This window comes from Polistes fuscatus, unplaced genomic scaffold, assembly GCF_010416935.1.
Source record: "Polistes fuscatus isolate 324 unplaced genomic scaffold, CU_Pfus_HIC Scaffold11, whole genome shotgun sequence".
NCBI classification, from domain to species: Eukaryota; Metazoa; Arthropoda; class Insecta; order Hymenoptera; family Vespidae; genus Polistes; species Polistes fuscatus.
In genome coordinates, this window is record NW_025113009.1 from 3,001,698 (window position 1) to 3,020,231 (window position 18,534).

The 18,534-nt window shown below is 29.9% G+C and overlaps 1 protein-coding gene and 1 long non-coding RNA gene across 2 annotated transcripts in view; both read right to left on the reverse strand.

Moving 5' to 3' along the window:
* Positions 1–14,519: 14,519 nt before the first annotated feature.
* LOC122526365 lies at positions 14,520–16,223 on the reverse strand. The gene is made up of 3 exons (XR_006306041.1): positions 16,141–16,223; positions 15,824–15,990; positions 14,520–15,743 (listed from the first exon to the last, which is right to left on the reverse strand). It is a non-coding gene; the product is annotated as an uncharacterized LOC122526365 (long non-coding RNA).
* Positions 16,224–16,776: 553 nt separating this feature from the next.
* The window catches only part of LOC122526223 (ankyrin repeat domain-containing protein 17), a 20,571-nt gene continuing 18,813 nt past the window's right edge, over positions 16,777–18,534 (reverse strand). The window contains exon 28 of the mRNA XM_043649475.1: positions 16,777–18,534. This exon is cut by the window's right edge and continues 197 nt beyond it. The gene's annotated coding sequence lies outside the window, so the exon portion shown is untranslated.

Sequence of the window (18,534 nt, forward strand, 5' to 3'; positions counted from 1 at the left end):
AATATGACTAAAGAGCTATTCTCGAAAAGTTCTAACTTGCTGTTGAACCTTTGAAAATAACTCAATAGTCTATGTAGTTGCCCTCTTCAGCCACAATTAAGTGGGGGCCTCTTCGGCATTAGCCTCTTCGGCAATTAGCCTCTTCTTTCTTCATGCCCTAAACGCTGCTGTGAGGCTTTTTCTAAGTGTATTTTACGATACATTTCGTAAACAATCGCAGCCGAAAGAAATCCACAAATCGTACAATTACATTTACTCGAATGCCTCAACAGATATTTGATCTAATCGATGAACCTATTATTAACACTTTGCATTTAAAAAATTAAATAATATCAAACAGAAGTAGAAACTTTGACATACATCTTATGGTCTTACTTTCTTATATTCGACTACTTTTATCTTTTATCTTTACTCTAGATATATAATATTTATCTATTTACTATACATATATAACAAATGAGAAGAATTCAATAGGAATTATTAAAGAGCAAAGCGTTAATATACTTAATATTAAGTAAGCATCCAACGTATTCAGCTATCTTCACATTTTCGAAAAAAAATTAATTTTTAAGAAAACGCAAAGTCTTTGGAATCGTTCGATACTGATATATATCTCGCGGTACAGAGTATCAGCAATATATGGAAAAAATAAAAGAAATATTTAAATGATAAATGAATCTAAAGGTTGCTGAAACTTTGTATAATATCCGGAGAAGAAAGTTTCCACTCCCGAGTGAAAATTACAATCACGCAACTTCTCCGGTCTCTACCTACTTACAAATTAAATAAACATTCACACCTAAATATGCTACCTGCCTGTATATTGGCAATATCTAAAAAGATCAAACATACGTACATACCCACCCACTCACTCCACGATTCTCTCACATACCACCAGGGTGCAAAAGCCTAAACTAGAGAGCATGCCCCGGGGCACCTCCGACACCCTAGTTCAGACGCGTGTTTTCTAAACTTATGGGAGTACGTACCAATGCTGTAATCGACTGCCAAGGCTAATGATTATTGCAAATATGACTAGATTAAAAATACTAGTATATACTAGTATATAAGCATACTAGTAATATACGAGTATATCAAAGCTTCCACAAATAAATGCGGTAACTCTACTATTCAAAACGATTTTATATATTACAAAAAAAAGTAGAAAAATTTAATATAAATAATAAAAGTACAAATATTCGTGTATTTTTCTAAATGATTCTACAAATTGTACTCCGAGTATTGAAAGATGCATTAATTAAAAAGTATCACGAAACGATGTACAATGCACATACCTAACGCACACACAAGTGCAATGTATATCGTGCAACCACTAACATAATGACAGCCGCCAATAGGGGAAAAACCTAAAACTAAACCTATACTAACCGTTTCTCACCCATACGAGTAGCACCTGGGCACACGCATAGATGAGAACGCAGAAAGTATAGGGGGGAGAAACGGGAGATTAGTATATTAGAAGCTGAAAATCCTGATCTAAAAAATATGATTAAAAACACATAAATACATAATACATAAATACATTTTTATAAAAAATCATCTAAGCGACTAAGGACTCTACTATTTATTTGATAAATAATGACTTTGAATATCTTTTAATATCTTTTAATATATTTTAATATATTTAAAAACCTCGGACGACTCCTTTCATTAAGTTGGCTGTTCTAATAAAAGAACTGGGCTTTGAGCCACCACTTAACTGCTAGAATCTATCCGTCGCGAATGAGTTTGTCTTCTTGCTCATGTATTTATAATATCGAAGATCGATATATCAAAATTAATCGCGATTAGATAAACTAAGTACGAAGCAATGCATGTAAAACATTTATTACATGCTTTTCTGGATGAAAACGAGTAAATTAATGCTCGGTTTCACCACTACTAACCACGAACAAAACACGTAATAAAAAAGGAAGTGCATTAATTAATTGCACTATTAATTAAATGAATTTAACCGATGAGACAAGAAAACCTATCCTGAACTAATATAAAATATACAATACAATACAATATAATATACAATTTTCATGAGTAACTCCTAGAAAGGAATTACTCATGTGCTCGTCACTAATTTATTGAAATAATTACAACCAGTAACTCGTGCCGATTAGGACCTTTCATCCTCGACATGATTGAGCACCGGAGGGACTTTAAATTTTTTGACTCACTGCGTAAGAAGTTCTACGATGGCTCCAAAACACTCCTACATCACAGCAAGTATTGTAGTCTGCTGATCGAAGATCCATCGAAGATCCATCGAAGATCCATCCAAAATCCATCGAAGAATTCATTCCACATCTTTGAAAAGTAAGGAAATTTGTTGTCTTATCTGTAACATAAAATAGAACATAACGATAAGTTATCTGCAATATAATCTAAAATCATATAAAATAAAATCGAATAAAATGTTAATAAAAATAGATACTTACAATGCATTCTAATGGGATGAAATTCAATTGCACCATGGCGATGCACCTCGCGTGAATCTAAAAACGCGGTATAAACGAAAATAAGAAACTATAGATGAGTTTCTTATCGCGAAACCGAAATTTTATTATACGACGAACAACACTGATTCTAATTCGCGTTTGATTTTAATTTGTTTTACGCCCGATCACTGATTCTACAACTGCTTCCAAAGACTGCTTTGCACACAGTCAATGCAAGTAAAAAAATCTTCATTGATGCACTGACTCTAATACGCGAACAGTCTGTGCGACTGTTTAAAGATAAAAATACAAATTTACTCGAACAAACTCTAATGCAATTACTGCATTGGTCGCAGTTAATTTAATATATAAATTTCAAAAATAGTTCGCGAACGCGACGGAATTGAAATTAACGAACGAACGTGCTTCTAATCCGTGATTTTAATTATATTTAACGATACAACACTCCCGTATATTGCTTCGCGCACGATAGCAATGCACGAACACTTGCAACACTTCACAAACACAATTCACAAACACTTCCAACACTGATATATTCCCATGATGATCTGAAACAGAAATAAAAACAAAATTATAAATATCATTGTTGTAAATAAAAAAATTATTATAATTATTGAGAAAGTGTTTAAAATAAAAATTGACTTACGTTTATTCTTCATTGATGAATGCACGATGGGTATCCTACCCTTAGGATGACGATGAGCACACGTTTAAACCGAATAAAAGAAACTTACGGAGTTTCTTAACCGAGCAAACGAAACTTTAACATGCGACGATCAACACTGACTTTACTTTCCGATTCTTTTGTATTTTATTTTTACGATGCAACACACGAGTACCTCATTGCCTACGCGCTCGATTGCAATGATGTTCTGAAACAGAAAAAGAAAAAGAACAATTAATATCATCGTTATAATAAAAAACCATTAAAGTTATCATAGAAACGTTTAATAGGAAAATATACTTACTTTTAGTCTTCATTGATGACTGCAGGATGGGTATCCTACCCTTAGGATGACGATGAATAAAATAAAATTAAATAAAACTCTGAAAAGCTGAAACATACTAAAAAGATTATAGAACAATATATCCTGTGAATCATTCCTGAAGGCATTGCACACTTTTAAAGATATTTTATCATAAAGAATCAATATAAATTCAAGCAATATTAATTGCCTTTATCTCACTACTTGTATAAAATTACATATAAAGTATTTAATATCAGTAAAAATTGTTAATAAAAATCGATAACGTTATATATATATAATAGTTTAATACGTCATGTTCCTTAGATCTTAGCTCGTTAAAGGACTGATCAGGAATGAACACGTAACCGCGTCCTTCATGTCGAACGTTCGGCTGTCTTCGTTTTGTTTTCGGCTGTCTTCGTTTCTTCTGTTCTCACTTCAAGAAATTCCTGGAATATACTTACACATTCGTTATTGCCCGTAGATAGAATATTTTGTTTTTTAATTTTCTCTCTCTCTCTCTCACTTTCGTTCTCACTCTTTGTATACATTTCTGTATGGTTTAAAAAAAAGAATAACGCTTACCTCGATGAATATGAAGATAAAAAAGAGTAAACACAATTGTTAGACTGAGTATATGTATTCCTGCTGGAGTCTCCTAATGCTCGGTACCTAAAAAAGGAAAAAAAAAGATTACATTAGTATAACATAAAGAAAATCAAATATATGAGTGTATGTGTACGAGCTACCTATACTTATGCATATATGCCTGTATGTGTGTGTATGTGACAGGAATCGAATTTGATACGAAATACGATCTTTGAATACATAATTATGAAAAATAAGTAATTAGAGCATCATTAGAGATGGTAGTAATTATCGATACCATGAAAAAAGCTGGAAATTAAAAGAAATATTGTTAAGTAACATTGGTGAGATTTGGCGGCACGTCGAGATATATCGATGTTACATTCTCACAGATATCGTCCGAATTTTTTAATATTTCGTTCTGAAAACACTCACGTATGAAAATCTTGTGTGTAGCTATCGTTTGATATATAATAGAAAGGTGTAAAATACTTTTTAATTACCTGAGTTAAACGAGATGACAGGTATACAAAATGGTGGTCGTCGCTGTGACGTAGCCGCAAAGAAACGAAGCGACATCTGCTGCGACCAATGGCTACTTGAGATTTTCCATTTTTTTCATCTATTATAGAAAAATATCGAATAGTTAAAAATAGTATATAGGAACATAACAATTGTCGAAATATATACTTTATTAATCCAAACAATGAAAATTGAACATTATAAGTCGATATCCATAGAAATGATGCTGTAAAACAAGATATATATATGATTGCGTAGAAAAATGCATACCAATGTACATGGAATTTTTTTCTACACAAATATTCTTTATCCTCGACATTATCGTAATCTTTCGATTATATCATTTGGAAGTCATTTGCTAGAAGAATCTATTAGTATATAGGAAGATTATTTACGTTAGAAAATATTTTTTAATTACCTGAGATTAACGGGACGACGTAGCATCCGTCCGATCTCCAGCACCGACGCCGCGAAAAGAAAGAGGAATGATCAGCAAAGAGCCCTGATTGGCTGATAATTATTGCAAAAGAAAAAGATGACCAATCAGAAATTCCCAATTACCATATAGAAATGTATTTCACGCACACGTACGTAACTCGCCTTTCTTCATGACCACTCTAGTCAAGCTTGATATGATAATTTATTTATTAAATAAGTAAAAAATTTATTCTATTTTACTATTTAAGGTACACGTATCTTGTTAATATTTAAAAAATAACGAAAAGAATAAACACAATATGCACTATAATCCTTATCACATAGAACAGAAAAACATACATAATTTATTTATTACAATAATTAAATATCAATTTTATGAATTATTATAATTATCTAATTACTAATCCAATTAATAATTATTGTTATCTATTTTATTTTTCTATTAGGTGTATACGTTCCTTGATAATATTAAAAAAATAACGAGTAAAATAAAGACAATATACACTAAAAACTTTATCACATGGCAACGTTCTGATTTAAACATTCCTTCAATTTTTATGTAATTGTTTAAACTAATATACATTTGTTTTAACATCCCTGTGCAATGATGACTTTGGATAATAAAATTTTTATCCAGAAAAATATCACATTAAAATTATTTTATATTCAAAGTATATTAATAAGTATGTAATGTTTAAACCAGTACATATGCGTTTAAACAATCTGAAATATAAGTAGAGTGTATCAGAATATTTAAAAAATTGTTAAATAATCGATAGGAATGTCTATTGTTGTCTAAAAGCTAGAAATATACGATCTATGTACCGTCCCCTTCGAAATCCACCGTTGAAATGAGCTCTTGTCCTCTATGAAAGTACTTTTATTAAATGTTGTTTATCTGACTTTCCTAACGTTACGCATGTGTATAAAGGGTGTCATACATCTAATACATAATATTTAAGATTGTAACGTTCTTATTTTAGTATCCTTTTAATTTTTGTGTAATTATTTTAATGCTCCTGCGCAGTGATGACTTGAAGGGTAAAATTTAGCTGCAATATAAGAAAAATGCATTGGTGCATTAAAATAATTGTTAATGTATACGTTATGTACACGTATATGAAAATGAAAAAAGAAAAAACATTTCTCTAAACAATTATACAACTAATATATTAAAACAATTAATAAACATTATACTAATGGAAAATGTGAATTATTTAAGTTTACCATTATGATAGAACAAAGCTGAGGTGTTTGCTCGTTTAAGTACTATAAAAAATTGCCTGGATTCATTTTAAAATCTTGTAAGTTCTTCTTTTATGTATGTACTTGATATACGAAACAATAAAAAAGCATAATCGATGCTGTGCTTCTTAAAATCTTCAAATACTTGCAAATCTGAAAATCATAAGATTGTATTAGTAAAGTATCAAGTTTTCCTTGTTAATATTTAAAAACTAATGTGTAGAATAAAGACAATATACACTAAAAACTTTATCACACTGCACAGAAAAACACACAAATTTATTTATTTAATAAATCAAAAATAATTTTATTTTCCTATTAGGTGTACACGTTCCTTTATTTATTTAAAAAATAAGGAATAAAATAAAGAGGTTATACAATAAAAAACCGCACAGAAAACATAATCGTATGGAAAAGAAACCTCGTTGCAGATATTTTAAAAACAATTGACATGAAGCACTATAGCCATCCTCGGAGAATTAAAATAACAAGGATTTTCCATATAAATACAGAATATGGGAATTTATACTTTCATAGTTGGCATGTGAGATTTCAATTGTTTTGTTTCAATTTATTTTAATTCTTTAATGATGGCTACAGTGCCTTATGTCAATTGTTTTAAAGATTTCTATAACGATGTTTCATTTCTATACGATTTTGTTTTCCTGTGGTATGCGATGTCTATTGTTTTAAAAATATCTGCAACGAGGTTTCTTTTCTATATTATTGTGTTTCTCTGTGCAATGAGACAAAGTTTTTTAGTGTTATTGTCTTTATTTGTACATTATTTTTTAAATATTAACAAGGAACGTATTACACGTATAATAAACACTTATATATTTAATTTTCTTTATAATATACCAATGCTATGTTATTTTATACTTTTTTTAGGTTTCCAAACATTGGTAGAATACACCATGAATATACATACTCATTGTCAGTCTAATTGCGTTTACTTTTCTATCTAAATAATAATTGTGATTACTTTTTTATATTGACATCAGTTGTGGTAAGTTTATCTCTATTCTTTTATAACATAAAGAATAGTAATATAAAAAGTATGAGAAGGGGAAAGAGAGAGAGTGATATCTTATACAAATATCATACATAGATATATATAGACTCGTTCAGTTTGCTTGATACTTTACTAATACAATCTTATGATTTTCAGATTTGCAAGTATTTGAAGATTTTAAGAAGCACAGCATCGATTATGCTTTTTTATTGTTTCGTATATCAAGTACATACATAAAAGAAGAACTTACAAGATTTTAAAATGAATCCAGGCAATTTTTTTATAGTACTTAAACGAGCAAACACCTCAGCTTTGTTCTATCATAATGGTAAACTTAAATAATTCACATTTTCCATTAGTATAATGTTTATTAATTGTTTTAATATCTTAGTTGTATAATTGTTTAGAGAAATGTTTTTTCTTTTTCATTTCATATACGTGACATAACGTATACATTAACAATTATTTTAATGCACCAATGCATTTTTCTTATTGCAGCTAAATTTTACCCTTCAAGTCATCACTGCGCAGGCGCATTAAAATAATTACACAAAAATTAAAAGGATCCTAAAATAAGAACGTTACAATCTTAAATATTATGTATTAGATGTATGACACCCTTTATACACATGCGTAACGTTAGGAAAGTCAATAAACAACATTTAATAAAGTACTTTCATAGAGGACAAGCGCTCATTTCAACGGTGGATTTCGAAGGGGACGGTACATAGATCGTTATTTCTAGCTTTTAGACACCACAATAGACATTCCTATCGATTATTTAACAATTTTTAAATATTCTGATACACTCTACTTATTCAGATGTTTTAAACGCATATGTACTGGTTTAAACATTACATACTTATTAATATACTTTGAATATAAAATAATTTAATGTGTATTTTCTGGATAAACAATTTTATTATCCAAAGTCATCATTGCCATCGGATGTTAAAACAAATGTTATTAGTTTAAACAATTACCTAAAATTGAAGGATGTTTAAATCAGAACGTTGCCATGTGATAAAGTTTTTTGTATATTGTCTTTATTTTACTCGTTATTTTTTTTTATATTCAAGGAACGTATACACCTAATAGAAAAATAAACTAGATAACAATAATTATAATTGGATTAGTAATTAGATAATTATAATAAATATCAAAATTGATATTTAATTATTGTAATAAATAAATTATGTATGTTTTTCTGTTCTTGTGATAAGGATTATAGTGCATATTGTCTTTATTCTTTTCGTTATTTTTTAAATATTAACAAGATACGTGTACCTTAAATAGTAAAATAGAATAATTTTTTACTTATTTAATAAATAAATTATCATATCAAGCTTGACTAGAGTGGTCATGAAGAAAGGCGAGTTACGTACGTGTGCGTGAAATACATTTCTATATGGTAATTGGGAATTTCTGATTGGTCATCTTTCTTTTGCAATATTATCAGCCAATCAGGGCTCTTTGCTGATCATTCCTCTTTCTTTTCGCGGCGTCGGTGCTGGAGATCGGACGGATGCTACGTCGTCCCGTTAATCTCAGGTAATTAAAAAATATTTTCTAACGTAAATAATCTTCCTATATACTAATAGATTCTTCTAGCAAATGACTTCCAAATGATATAATCGAAAGATTACGATAATGTCGAGGATAAAGAATATTTTTACAGCATCATTTCTATGGACATCGACTTATAATGTTCAATTTTCATTGTTTGGATTAATAAAGTATATATTTCGACAATTGTTATGTTCCTATATATTTTTAACTATTCGATATTTTTCTATAATAGATGAAAAAAATGGAAAATCTCAAGTAGCCATTGGTCGCAGCAGATGTCGCTTCGTTTCTTTGCGGCTACGTCACAGCGACGACCACCATTTGTATACCTGTCATCTCGTTTAACTCAGGTAATTAAAAAGTATTTTACACCTTTCTATTATATATCAAACGATAGCTACACACAAGATTTTCATACGTGAGTGTTTTCAGAACGAAATATTAAAAAATTCGGACGATATCTGTGAGAATGTAACATCGATATATCTCGACGTGCCGCCAAATCTCACCAATGTTACTTAACAATATTTCTTTTAATTTCCAGCTTTTTTCATGGTATCGATAATTACTACCATCTCTAATGATGCTCTAATTACTTATTTTTCATAATTATGTATTCAAAGATCGTATTTCGTATCAAATTCGATTCCTGTCACATACACACACATACAGGCATATATGCATAAGTATAGGTAGCTCGTACACATACACTCATATATTTGATTTCTTTATGTTATACTAATGTAATCTTTTTTTTTCCTTTTTTAGGTACCGAGCATTAGGAGACTCCAGCAGGAATACATATACTCAGTCTAACAATTGTGTTTACTCTTTTTATCTTCATATTCATCGAGGTAAGCGTTATTCTTTTTTTTAAACCATACAGAAATGTATACAAAGAGTGAGAACGAAAGTGAGAGAGAGAGAGAAAATTAAAAAACAAAATATTCTATCTACGGGCAATAACGAATGTGTAAGTATATTCCAGGAATTTCTTGAAGTGAGAACAGAAGAAACGAAGACAGCCGAAAACAAAACGAAGACAGCCGAACGTTCGACATGAAGGACGCGGTTACGTGTTCATTCCTGATCAGTCCTTAACGAGCTAAGATCTAAGGAACATGACGTATTAAACTATTATATATATATAACGTTATCGATTTTATTAACAATTTTTACTGATATTAAATACTTTATATGTAATTTTATACAAGTAGTGAGATAAAGGCAATTATATTGCTTGAATTTATATTGATTCTTTATGAAAATAATCTTTAAAAGTGTGCAATGCCTTCAGGAATGATTCACAGGATATTGTTCTATAATCTTTTAGTATGTTTCAGCTTTGTCAAGTTTTATTTAATTTTATTTATTCATCGTCATCCTAAGGGTAGGATACCCATCCTGCAGTCATCAATGAAGACTAAAAGTAAGTATATTTTCCTATTAAACGTTTCTATGATAACTTAATGGTTTTTTTATTATAACGATGATATTAATTGTTCTTTTTCTTTTTCTGTTTCAGAACATCATTGCAATCGAGCGCGTAGGCAATGAGGTACTCGTGTGTTACATCGTAAAAATAAAATACAAAAGAATCGGAAAGTAAAGTCAGTGTTGATCGTCGCATGTTAAAGTTTCGTTTGCTCGGTTAAGAAACTCCGTAAGTTTCTTTTATTCGGTTTAAACGTGTGCTCATCGTCATCCTAAGGGTAGGATACCCATCGTGCATTCATCAATGAAGAATAAACGTAAGTCAATTTTTATTTTAAACACTTTCTCAATAATTATAATAATTTTTTTATTTACAACAATGATATTTATAATTTTGTTTTTATTTCTGTTTCAGATCATCATGGGAATATATCAGTGTTGGAAGTGTTTGTGAATTGTGTTTGTGAAGTGTTGCAAGTGTTCGTGCATTGCTATCGTGCGCGAAGCAATATACGGGAGTGTTGTATCGTTAAATATAATTAAAATCACGGATTAGAAGCACGTTCGTTCGTTAATTTCAATTCCGTCGCGTTCGCGAACTATTTTTGAAATTTATATTAAATTAACTGCGACCAATGCAGTAATTGCATTAGAGTTTGTTCGAGTAAATTTGTATTTTTATCTTTAAACAGTCGCACAGACTGTTCGCGTATTAGAGTCAGTGCATCAATGAAGATTTTTTTACTTGCATTGACTGTGTGCAAAGCAGTCTTTGGAAGCAGTTGTAGAATCAGTGATCGGGCGTAAAACAAATTAAAATCAAACGCGAATTAGAATCAGTGTTGTTCGTCGTATAATAAAATTTCGGTTTCGCGATAAGAAACTCATCTATAGTTTCTTATTTTCGTTTATACCGCGTTTTTAGATTCACGCGAGGTGCATCGCCATGGTGCAATTGAATTTCATCCCATTGGAATGCATTGTAAGTATCTATTTTTATTAACATTTTATTCGATTTTATTTTATATGATTTAGATTATATTGCAGATAACTTATCGTTATGTTCTATTTTATGTTACAGATAAGACAACAAATTTCCTTACTTTTCAAAGATGTGGAATGAATTCTTCGATGGATTTTGGATGGATCTTCGATGGATCTTCGATGGATCTTCGATCAGCAGACTACAATACTTGCTGTGATGTAGGAGTGTTTTGGAGCCATCGTAGAACTTCTTACGCAGTGAGTCAAAAAATTTAAAGTCCCTCCGGTGCTCAATCATGTCGAGGATGAAAGGTCCTAATCGGCACGAGTTACTGGTTGTAATTATTTCAATAAATTAGTGACGAGCACATGAGTAATTCCTTTCTAGGAGTTACTCATGAAAATTGTATATTATATTGTATTGTATTGTATATTTTATATTAGTTCAGGATAGGTTTTCTTGTCTCATCGGTTAAATTCATTTAATTAATAGTGCAATTAATTAATGCACTTCCTTTTTTATTACGTGTTTTGTTCGTGGTTAGTAGTGGTGAAACCGAGCATTAATTTACTCGTTTCATCCAGAAAAGCATGTAATAAATGTTTTACATGCATTGCTTCGTACTTAGTTTATCTAATCGCGATTAATTTTGATATATCGATACTTCGATATTATAAATACATGAGCAAGAAGACAAACTCATTCGCGACGGATAGATTCTAGCAGTTAAGTGGTGGCTCAAAGCCCAGTTCTTTTATTAGAACAGCCAACTTAATGAAAGGAGTCGTCCGAGGTTTTTAAATATATTAAAATATATTAAAAGATATTAAAAGATATTCAAAGTCATTATTTATCAAATAAATAGTAGAGTCCTTAGTCGCTTAGATGATTTTTTATAAAATGTATTTATGTATTATGTATTTATGTGTTTTTAATCATATTTTTTAGATCAGGATTTTCAGCTTCTAATATACTAATCTCCCGTTTCTCCCCCCTATACTTTCTGCGTTCTCATCTATGCGTGTGCCCAGGTGCTACTCGTATGGGTGAGAAACGGTTAGTATAGGTTAGTTTTAGGTTTTTCCCCTATTGGCGGCTGTCATTGTGTTAGTGGTTGCACGATATACATTGCACTTGTGTGTGCGTTAGGTATGTGCATTGTACATCGTTCGTGATACTTTTTAATTAATGCATCTTTCAATACTCGGAGTACAATTTGTAGAATCATTTATGGTATGAAAAATACACGAATATTTGTACTTTTATTATTTATATTAAATTTTTCTTATTTTTTTTTTTCGTATCGTTTTGAATAGTAGACTTCCCACTTATTTGTGGAAATATGACAATACTTGTATAATATTAGTATGCTGATATATACTAGTATGTACCAGTATTTTTGATTTAGTCATATTTGCAATAATCATTAGCCTTGGCAGTCGATTACAGCAATTGGTACGTACTCCCATAAGTTTAGAAAACGTGATTGAACTAGGGTGTCGGAGGTGCCCCGGGGCATGCTCTCTAGTTTAGGCTTTTGCACCCTGGTGGTATGTGAGAGAATCGTGGAGTGAGTGGGTGGGTATGTACGTATGTTTGATCTTTTTAGATATTGCCAATATACAGGCAGGTAGCATATTTAGGTGTGAATGTTTATTTAATTTGTAAGTAGGTAGAGACCGGAGAAGTTGCGTGATTGTAATTTTCACTCGGGAGTGGAAACTTTCTTCTCCGGATATTATACAAAGTTTCAGCAACCTTTAGATTCATTTATCATTTAAATATTTCTTTATTTTTTCCATATATTGCTGATACTCTGTACCGCGAGATATATATCAGTATCGAACGATTCCAAAGTCTTTGCGTTTTCTTAAAATTAATTTTTTTTCGAAAATATGAAGATAGCTGAATACGTTGGATGCTTACTTAATATTAAGTATATTAACGCTTTGCTCTTTAATAATTCCTATTGAATTCTTCTCATTTGTTATATATGTATAGTAAATAGAATATTTATATGTAGAGTAAAGATAAAAGATAAAAGTAGTCGAATATAAGAAAGTAAGACCATAAGATGTATGTCAAAGTTTCTACTTCTGTTTGATATTATTTAATTTTTTAAATGCAAAGTGTTAATAATAGGTTCATCGATTAGATCAAATATCTGTTGAGGCATTCGAGTAAATGTAATTGTACGATTTGTGGATTTCTTTCGGCTGCGATTGTTTACGAAATGTATCGTAAAATACGCTTAGAAAAAGCCTCACAGCAGCGTTTAGGGCATGAAGAAAGAAGAGGCTAATTGCCGAAGAGGCTAATGCCGAAGAGGCCCCCACTTAATTGTGGCTGAAGAGGGCAACTACATAGACTATTGAGTTATTTTCAAAGGTTCAACAGCAAGTTAGAACTTTTCGAGAATAGCTCTTTAGTCATATTCTATATTTTATTATATTACATTCTTGCTCGTCATTAATTTGTAGTTGTAATTGGAGATGATGGACCATTCCATCTCCTTGGCACATCAATCTGTGTGCCATATCGTCCAAAAGATGCATATATGTTTAGTTAGAGTCAGAAATATTTAAATTTTTGTATTATAAAATTTTGAAGCTTAAATAACGTTCGGTAAATATTACAGTAATTTTTCTTTTCTTGTTTCGTCTTTAAAATTTTTATTGTGATCGTATTTTATTAAATTTGCAATTTTCTTTTTTAAGTTTTTCGTAATAATTATTAGATATTATTTTTTTTAGTAACTTGATATTTGTACTTTTCCCCTTTTTTTTTGTATATACTTTATGTAAATGTAAAATCACGCGTTTAAATTTAATTTCATTGCAACGGTAAATAGATATTTGATCAAAATAAATAGAGAATTCAATTGAAAAGTGCATCTGCGAATGGGACGATTTATATGTCAGGCTATTGTATCACTTGATTGTATGATTAATATAATTTTCTTCTTGTTACAGGTGATCATCGTTGGATTTGTCATCAAACCTTCTGGATTCTTTTTTATTTGAGTGTTTTAAATTGCTTCATTTTAAAATATACATATAAATGCATTTCTGAAGGCACACACATGTTTATACATTAAAAATTAAATATAATTGTTTCAATTTCTTTTACAATATAACTATACTATATATATTATCATATACTATCAGAAAATACTGTGTTCTTTGATAGTATTGAACAAAAATGAAACTTGGTAGATAAAAAAGTGGGACTTGTAAGCTTCTATTAATTCTTAATTATTTTGTAAGACAGAATTAAAAACTATATTTTTGAAGTCATATAAGTATGTTTATTAAAAAAAAGGAACACTTCTTTTAACCTATATGATGGGTATGTTCTCATATAAAAACGAAATAGAACACAGGCGCCTTCTTATTTTTATATCCCATTTGTATACATGGAGCTCGTGTTCCTTGTATAGTCTCCATGGTTGTTACTTTGGAAATCAACTTTAAATATATCCCGTGTAGGTTTACCAACTTTACTTTTATTTTTTTCAAAGTGCGCTTGCATCTTGAATTTGTGGTTTCGCATGCGTATAACATATAATCTCCTCATGACGTTTCCACATTTGTAATTATTAATAAGTAATTAAATAATTAATTAATAAAGTTAGAAGTTATGGATTTTAAATAAACATTTTGTTAGCAATTTACTGCACTTATTCATTTTTTTTCTGCTGTGGCCAATTACGTTGCTTTACTAAGAAATAAAAAAAAATTTCACATTTTCAATTATCAATAACTAATTAAATAATTAATTAAAAGAGTTAGCAATTATGAATTTCGAATTAGCAAATAGTTAGCAATTAAATGCATATATTCATTTTCTCCAGTTCTTAATGTTCTATGCCAACTTTTTTGCGCTCTATGAATTGATAAAAGCGTTTTTATCAATCATCATTCCTCCCAATTTTATATGTTATTCCTACTTCTTCAAATATAATGTTCGTAAGAAAGTGTCACTGTTTTAATTTTCAAAAAATGGAGAATGTAAGTGCAAGCTCCTTTTTTCGTTCATAATTTTCTTCCTCGGAACTATTACCTTCGACTTCGTGGAGCGCATTTTCTTCATCTATTTCGTCGATATGTATAAGCTCTTCATTAATCATTATTTTATTTTCTTCAATGTTCAGTAAAGAATTAATTCAAGAATCTCTTTTCCATTCTCCATTATGCTTCCCGCAATCGTTTCTAGTGACTCTGAGTCATTGTATCAGTAAATGTATGTGAGTTAGAGAACTTCTGTTTTATGTTGTTAAGTATAAACAGTCTTTTTCTTTTTGTACCTTTAATCGTGTTTAATTTAGATTCTGTATTATTTATAGTGCACTTATCGATTGGATTAATTAAAGTTTCTATAGTAGTTGCGGTTAATTCTCTAAAATAACGTTTCAATTCTTTTGTTTGGACTGTAGTCAAGGAAACATAATTCTTTAGTTCTTCTTCTGGAGCTTGTACTTTAGTTAATTCTTCAAGTAACGTTGATCTCTGTTTAAAACGCACAAATTGTATATAAAGTTAGTATATGTTTTACACGATAAGATTTTATTTTATTCTTTTTAACTTACTTGTAAAATTTTGTTTGTTTCTTTTCTACTATTTTTTCTAATTGGCTTTCTATGTTTTTTAGATAATATATGCGTTACTGATATCTTCTTTTCTTTCTTTTAGGTATTCCTTTTTTGGTTTGGTAATTATCATAATTATCTTATTTATGTTGTATATCTAAAGGTATCTGTGAAAAAAATTAAAAATATTTGTAATACTGTTACCAAAGAAAAAAGTAATGGAGAATATTATTTTTTTAATTCTAAATAAAAATATCTTTTTGGTTTCAGTATTATCTATTTCAATTTCAGAGATATTTCGTGCTTTCTAATTGTACCTTCTCTTTCCTATTTTTTAAGATTCAACTCTACTTTTAACCACTTTGAATAATTATTACAGAAATGACCGAACAAGTAATTATTTCACATAAATAACAGTATAAAATTAATTTAAAAATTGAATGTTTCATTATCCATACATAATGGTATTGCAGCACGCTGCGTTATACCATATTTATAATATTGTTCTACCGTTGTTTACAATATGAAAAATTATAGGTTATATTCTTATCTCTTAATGCTTGGAAGCCATATTTCTTATTCCCACTATTTCTGCTTATTATTTTAAATCAATTAAATAATGATTTAATGATTAATAATCAATGTTAAATAATCAAAACAATTCATTGATAAATCAGATGGATATAAAAATATAAAAAAATTAATAAAGCTTATTGTAGTGGAAATTAAAAATTCAATCGTATTAAACTATAATTAAAAAATACATATTTTTATTACCCTTTATAAACAAGGAAAAAAATGAGTTTCTTATATCAAAATCTCTAATAAATTATCTTGATTAAAAAGAAAAAAAAAGAATAATATAAATATAATTATAAATAAGAGAAAATCAAAGGAATACATAAAAAAATGAATAAGGGGTATACGCTTAAGAAACTTAATCTACCATTAAATCATTATTTATTTAGTTGCTTTATTGTTATATGTCATATAATAGTTTTGTATCATATATCGCAATTATCATAAATCAAATTTGAAAATAGGCTTTAAATTATAACAATATATCTTAGAGAATAATTGAAGCGCTCCCTGGAATATAGGTCAAAGCCCTCGAATGGTTTTTCATGAGCTTAATTGAAACTTATACGGGGACCGTTTCAATTATAATATAGTATCGTCGTTATGTATTGAACACTTGCCGAAATCCCCGTCAAGATTTTCAAATGTTCAATTAAAATGAACATTTCATATATCGAGTGTATCTATATTACTTAGTATATCCTACTAGTCCAGCCGAGACAGCAGGTGACACATTCCTATGCACCCTCTTTTCCTCTAGTTGTTTTTTTTTTTTTTTTTTTAATAATAATCATAAAATAATAATAAACATTACCACCACAGCAATAATAGTATTACAATAGCACTGTCGCTAAGACACGCTCAATTATATTACGTGTTGGCGGTCCGCTACCACTTTAATGATGAACAGTATTCATTGATCTGAATAGGAATTCAGTATACGTAATATAATGTATTATTAATACAATCTTATATGTTGGCTCATACCAACACACCATTGCTTACGTAGATTGGGTTTTAAGAGCCTGGTCATTTCCTTGCGTTGTGCTCAAGTATAAATTTCTCTTTGCTAACAGTCATACAATAATCTGTGCACGTAATAAACTGTCACATGGTGGTGATTATTATTTTGTTAATAAGGACAATCTGAAAATAATATATCCGTATATGCTTGTGTCAGAGAATGGTGAACTAAAGCTCCGAACTAGCATAGTCATCGAATAATGCCAATGCAACACCAAACGTGCGCGTTCGTTGCAATCTATACAATCAGTTCGCTATAGGTTTTTCATTATCATCGCTGCTAACAATGATATTAAACATGAGTTTTATAGAGTGCAGTGGAATTATAGTACTAACAGCATCAATTAAATGATTATGAGCGAGTATAGAGGATATAACAGGAAGAACGAATATATCGATTATACGAAATTACATAGGATTCTGAACTTTCACTTATTTTTATCAGTAATCTTCCAGCATATGGTTGTATTCAAATTTGAACGCAAAGCCATGAAATATACACGACTTTCGTAAGATTCGCGAAAATATTTAATGATTATATCGCGTCTTCTATATATTAAAGAATTATCATTAACAGCATACTTATATTCAATGAAACTAAAACATATAAGAGTACAGAATATAGGATACAGAAAAGCTTCAAAGAGACTGCTGATAATGATGAAATAATTGATCATTGGCAAAAGTTTTCAGCATTACGTAGAATTTACTACCGTCCAAATCAAAACTAAACATTTGTCTCTGGTGCATATGTATTACAAGTGTGCATTTTTGCATTATAATATATGCGCACACATTGCATCGAATGGTAAAGAATATTGTATTCGTATTTTGCAAATTGGCAGAGTATTCCAATGATAGAGTAACAGAGTCACCATCATCAACATCGTTTCAATTCTTGTTGGTTAGTTCTAGAGCGTGCTACTACCGGCGTTAAGGATCGACTTACAAACGAACGAAGTAACTTAATTGTTACATTACTTTCTCTTTTGTCGGTCCTTCGTCGTCGTTGATCTGTTCATGCCGTATTCAATATTTATCGGATAATTACTCTAGATAATAGCAATAAGCTGTAGTAAGGATTTGCTATCTTATCTTCTATCATGACA